Source organism: Raphanus sativus, unplaced genomic scaffold (genome assembly GCF_000801105.2).
Source record: "Raphanus sativus cultivar WK10039 unplaced genomic scaffold, ASM80110v3 Scaffold2142, whole genome shotgun sequence".
Lineage (NCBI taxonomy): Eukaryota > Viridiplantae > Streptophyta > Magnoliopsida > Brassicales > Brassicaceae > Raphanus > Raphanus sativus.
The window spans coordinates 3,312-10,174 of record NW_026617451.1 but is presented as its reverse complement, the minus strand read 5'-3'; the positions used below and the strand labels follow the sequence as shown (position 1 = coordinate 10,174).

Here is a 6,863-nt window from a genome sequence, read left to right as displayed (position 1 = left end):
ATAAGATTCCTCTAAGGGCTCCATCCATGCTCATCTTTCACCTCCTTTTGGATCACAATGCTCCCAAACATCTCAAATCACTCCATGGCACACTCCAACACCTAATAAGGACTCATGTATGCAAAATACAACCTAAACATGCTAAAATTCTAGTATAAATGATAAAAATGCACATGAATGAATGGGTAAAAACAATGCAAATATGCAAGATATCAGTTAGTGAGCTTCAGAAATGGTAAGTGGGTTGAATTGTTGCATTGCTATTTGAATCTGATAGCGAAGACCCCCTATGAAACGGGCGATAAGTTGATCCTCTGTCTCAATAAGTGTTTATGCGCGCCACCATATTGAATAAATCAGTCGCGTCTTCATCTACGGTTCTGGCACCTTTGAGCAAGGATTGTAGTTTGTTTTAAAGTGTGTGCTCATAGTTGTACGGGAGAAAACTCGACGCATATGCTTCTTCAAACGTTCCCATGTATTGATACGTTGTTTACCCGTTCGTCGTCGAGACTCTTTAATTTGCTGCCACCACGCCATGGCTCTGTTCTTAAAGCGTGATGCGATCAACAGAAGACATTAATCCTCTGGAATTCTCTTATATTCTAAAATCTCTTCGACGAAACTCAACCAATCCAAGAATTCCTCGGTACTAAGGTTTCCAGAGAACTCAGGAATCTCAAATCAGAACCCAGAATCCGATCGTCTATCATCAGGCTGATTTTCTCGTCTATTGAGTTGATGCTCAGCATGAGCAGCGACGTTGAACTGGTTACGGAGGTGTCGAGGGTTTGCAAATAAATTTTTGGCCAGGTCTTCATCAGAACTGTCCTCGTGTTGCTGATGGTTGTGTGCGTGACCTTGTGGTTGTTGTTGATGTGCATTTTGCTGACGTTGCAGGACCGTTGTAAGGGCTACTTCTACGGCTTCCACAAGAGTCTCCTGGACGTTGGCGGTAAAAGTTTCCAGGGCGTGCGAAGTTCTTCTTGTTGGTCGTCGGGGACTTGTCTTCGTGGAGGCATGATGAATCGGAGAAGATAAAGCGGAAGTAACAAAGATCACCGGTCTTGATTAAGAAATAAAAAACCAAAAGTCTCTGATACCAACTGGTGTAGCGCAACTTACGGATAATGCAAGTATTCTATTGATTAGAGAACACCTAGAATAATTGCCTTCTTTAGATCGTTGAGAGTCGAAGCTCTATCCGAGAAAAAGGTTTAGAGTTTACAAAAAGCTATGTTTACTAAATCAAATAAGTCGTGCCTTATAATACTTGGCTATCGACTATATATAACAAAAGCAAACACAGAGCCTTATTGATAAAGGATAAAACCATCCTTATCGTTAACACAATAAAAGGAAACTAAAGTCCTATCGTAAAAAGAAAATACAAACAAAAACCAAAACTAATAAGAAAAGTGATGTAGACTACATCACCAGCTCTACAGACATGGGCACATGCAGCAACTCCAACTCCACCATCAGTTTTTCCCCTAGCGCGAGTCATTACACAAACATTGACTATCTTTTGGAGGAAAAACGAGCTAGATGACCTTAAGATGGACTCAGACCCATATCCATGGATTATGTGGTATATCTAGAAAGCGCAGAATGATAAACTATTCAAGGGAATAGACAGGGACCCTTTGGAAACTGTCTGACATGCTGAGTCAGAATGTCATGCTTGGTTCGAAGCAAACAAGAAACAAGAAGATCCTACACATAGTGTAGCCCCTGAACTGATACCAAATGCCGAGAGATGCTACATAGATGGTTCATGGACGCAGGATGTACTTTATAGTGGATATGGATGGAAATGGAAAACCTCAGGAGGAATAACTCAGCTACTGGAGTAAGAAACCAGCAACGAAGAATCTCACCTCTCCATTCTGAGCTTGAGACCTTACTATGGGCAATGGAATGCATGATTAAGCTATTGTCATGTCAGAATGTTGGCACTGATTGTAAAGACTTAGTCTCGATGATTCAAAACCTCGGAACATGGCCTATCTTCTCCACTGAGTTAGAGGAGCTGCAAAAATTAAAGAATTGGCTACAAGATTTCCAATTGTTTTTATCCCGCGTTTTGAAAATGTATCGTCTTATCATTTAGCTAAGATAGCTCGATCCTTTCATAGTGATCTGTACTACATTGGTTATTCTATTTCGGTTTGGTTTCTCAGACCAGATCAGCCGCAAAAAAAAAAAGAAGAAGAAGAAGAAGAGAAACAGATTTTTAGCTAATTTCTCTTATATTTTCCTATTTGTGGTCCCTCCTGACACGCCCTTCACAAAATTATTATATAGACGCAATTCATGTTTTCATGTTTTCTTACATCTTTCTTGTTGGAAGTTTGGGACTCACATCTTAACCCCTTGCTATGCTGTTGTGAAATATGCAGAGATTTCAGGCTTGGAAGCTCCCAGTTCATACTGTTTTCCTTCATAAATGCCATAAGATATTTTATTTATGTTACTGATAATAATTTATTTTCTGTACTTTTTCAGTTTGGGATTTGAAACTTTTGGTGGTATTGGTGTCGACATATCATATCTAGTTCCTGAAAAAAAAAAAAAAGTACTCAAAGACACGTGATCCTAATGAGTGGACGCAATTCATGTTTTCAAATCACAATAAGGCACTATGTATAGAGGCATCTACTATCAGATACCTAAAGTAATACTTTCTTCTATGGCCAGTCTACTGCAGATGGGTTCACCTCTTATCTATAGTAATTTTCTTGTGAAGACTATCCAACGTCCTCAGTCATTCACATGCACCATACTAGCTAAAACGACACCGGGTGGTGAGTCTCCAGTTGTTCCTCGTCGTTCCGCAAAGTACCAGCCTTCTCTTTGGAACCATCACAATCTCCTCTCTGTCGAGAATAAATATACGGTACATAAGTATTCCCTATATATATAAAGTTCTAGAAGCTGTCGAATATGTTCATAACTATGTTTTTTTTAATTAAAATGTTCATAACTATGTTCATGTACAATGTCCACTGGTTTCAGAATAATAAAAAGTGTGCGCGAGAGAGATTTGTTGAAAGAAAATGTGAGAAAGATGCTCAATGATGAGAGTACAACTCACACCGAGCAATTGAAGCTAATTGACGATTTACAAAAACTAGGGGTTTCTTACCATTTTGAACGGGAAATTGACAATATATTAACAATTTCTTATCAAAAAGATAGAAGAAACTTCACTGAGTATTACAATGGAAAAAGATCTATATGCCACAGCTCTGGAATTCCGACTACTCAGACAACATGGTTTCAATGTTTCAGAAGGTAAATATTTCGTTTCCATTCCTTTCGTTTTATTAGAGGTTTCAAGGTTTCTTTTATCAATTTAAAAAAAAGTTTTGATGTAAAGTTTAAAATTCAATAATATATGGTCTTTTATATATATATATATATAGGCCGTAACTGGTAAATTAATATGAAACTATGGAACAAAAATAAATAGAATAATAGGAATGAAATACAATAAAAATAGAATGAAATTCATTTCATTCACTCATGAACAAATTTATTTATGGAATAGTTTTATTTGTATTTTATCTAACTATTTTTGGAGTTAGGGAACTGAACATTTCATTTCATTCATAGCAAATGGTAAAACAAATCTGTGAGATTAATGGAATCAAGCATTTTACATCATTCCATTGCAAAATATTTTAATCCAGTTGCACGTCCATACATATATGTGTGTGCGCGGCTCGCGTTAATCTATATTTTCCGGTAAGATCAGGAACAAAAGAAATATATACAATGTGTAATATATCTTTGTTTCTTTAACCAAAGTATTATTCGATCTAAAATTTGAGGTAATTGATTTCTGTTGAAGTTTTAGATGATTTCAATGAATTGGAGAGTTTACGGTAATTTTTGTTAAACCAATTTAGAATATCACTTAAAATTATAGGATTTGAGTTTATTTTTTTAACTAAAAAGCTCTATCTAAACACTCAAAGATCACTTGAAAACTTAAAACTCTAGAACTTAAAAATATTTTCAATAACAATAGATTTTAGAGTACTTTATGAAATGTCAAATTGAATAACGGTGGATTTTAAATGAATTCTTTAAAATTCATATTAAATAACAGTGAATTTATTATTCTAATAAAAATCACCTAAAATTCTCAATTAAATCAGTAGAGTTAGTATATCTAATGAAATTGTTTATTACAGATGTATTTAATGTTTTCATGGAGAACTGTGGGAGGTTTGAGAGCGATGATATAAATGGTCTGATATCTCTGTACGAGGCGTCATATCTTTCAACAAAATCGGATATTAAGCTGCAAAAATTCATCAGATTTTTTGCAGCGCAACAACTTAGAGACTTTGTTGACACTAACGGTAATAAAGATTTAGCATCATGTCACATCGTACAGATGGTGGTCCAAGCGTTAGATATGCCCTACTATTGGCGAATGAGAAGGCTAGCCACTAGATGGTACAATAGATATATATGGGAAGAGACCTAACAAGAACCCTGTCTTAATTGAACTCGTCAAGCTCGATTTCAATATCGTGCAAGCTGTTCACCAAGAAGAACTCAAATACGTCTCCAGGTAATGACTAGTCATATAACAATTTTACATGTGTTACACCTGTTTAGCACACTAGATAAATAAAATACATTATAAATACATAATACATAGATTTATATACAAGCTTAATTATTTTTAAGATGAAAAATTCATAAACTTAATTTAACAAGGTATTCCAGCCTTTTTAAAACACAATTGAGTATGTAAAACTCTATCGTATACATTTGAATCTGAATAAAAGTGTTGGGTCGACACCATCACAAACTATACTGGGATAAAAGTAGAATAATATAAAAGTAGAATAATTTCATATTATTTATATGTTCCTCTTGATATGTATGTGTGTGAAGCTGGTGGAGGGAGACAGGTTTAGCTAGTCAACTTCACTTTGCAAGGGATAGAATATGGAGAACTACTTTTGGACTATTGGACAAATCCAAGAGCCTCAATTTGGTTACGTTCGACGAATAATGGCAAAAATAAATGCCACTTCTTACAACTATCGATGACATCTACGATATCTATGGCACTCTTGAAGAACTTCAACTCTTCACTACCGCGTTTGAAAAGTAAAGACTCTCACACTTGCAGTTAACATAAATGTTTTTGGTTGCTTTTATAAAATTATGTGTAAACATGATACTGATTTAATTTTCTCTATATAAATATGTTGCAGTTGGGATGTAAAATCGTCTTGATGAACTCCCGAGTACATGAGGTTGTGTTTCTCGTTGTTTACAATGAAGTCAATAGCATTGGATGTGATATCCTCAGGAAAAAAAATATCAATGTGATTCCTTTCCTCAAAAAAGTCTGTAAGTATATACTATATATATATATATCTTGATATATATTGTTAAAAACAATTTCTTTTTAAGAAAACATTTTTGTGAGATATTTTCTAAAATTTTAAAGTTTAGCTAGTTTTAAATGGTAGAATTATATATCTATTCGATGCTTAATGCTTTATTATTATTGTACACATATATACTTCTACATACTTGTACTTTCTTCTAAGTATAGGTTATATTATTTTATCACATATTTGTCTAAATGTCCTAGAAAAAAGAAACCATTCTCACAAATTATTCATGTCTCCAAAAATCATGGAAACTCTTGCAAATATTGTAAGATAATCTCCTTTTAATTATCTTACATTTTAGTGGCAGATGTATGCAATGCATACTTAGTAGAAGCAATATGGTACAAAAGAGGACACAAACCAAATATGGAAGAGTATATGCAAAATGCTTGGAAATCAATAGCAGCCCCAACGATATTTGTTCACTTCTACTGCGTATTCTCCGACCAACTCTCTATTCAAGTTCTGGAGACTTTGTCCGAACCACCAACAAAAAAATCGTTCGATGCTCTGCGTCTGTGTTCCGTCTAGCGAACGACCTTGTAACCTCGCCGGTAAACCAATTTCTTCCACTTTATTTAATTTTAGCTGGAGGAGCGCGGTTGTCACCAGTTGAAACTCTCATTGAACCGCCGTTCTTACACCAAACTTTTCATTAGAGCATCAGCAGCTTTATTTCTAGCCACCAATAAAAATTTAACCGGTTTGTCAAAAAATACCTTTTAAAACTATGCTTACAATGTCCCACCATCAATATTATAAAAATAGTCTCTTCCCACGTTTTATCAGAAACCATGACTGAAACAATAGATATGCATGTAATACATGTGAAATAAACTGATATATGGCCTTCTTATATTTTATGAATATATATGTGTATCTATGTATAGGATGAATTGCAAGAGGAGATGTCCCTAAATCGATCCAGTGTTACATGACCGATACCGGAGCTCAGAAGTTAAAGCACGTGTGCACGTGCGGCAGATGATCAACGAAATGTGGGACGAAATGAATTACGAAAAAATGCAAAGTCGCTCTTCCCGTAATCCCCTCAAGAATTTGTGAAGCGGTAATGAATTTGGCACGTATGTCGCAATGCATGTATCAATATGGAGATGGCCATGGCTCTCCAGAGAAAGCCAAAATCACTGATCGTATCGTCTCCTTACTCTTTAACTCCATTCCACTAGATTGACATGTATAACATTGATTATGTAGTCCGATGAAATAATATTTGCCTCGTGCTTCAGAAGATTCTTTTTTGGGGGGGAGGGGGGGGTTGAGGTTTGATTAAAAGTCACCTTTTTACTCTGAAAAAGGTTGCCTTTCCCTAAAAAACAAATCATCAATCAGGAGTTCGAAGAAATTCGGATAATCAAGCCAATTGTAAGAGATCGAACTAAGAACTAATTTCTTACGAATTTGTTGTTTAGA

At 35.3% G+C, this 6,863-nt stretch overlaps 1 pseudogene; it reads left to right on the top strand.

The window, feature by feature from the left end:
• Positions 1–2,412: 2,412 nt before the first annotated feature.
• On the top strand, positions 2,413–6,624 carry LOC108832551 (tricyclene synthase, chloroplastic-like; annotated as a pseudogene).
• Positions 6,625–6,863: the final 239 nt, after the last annotated feature.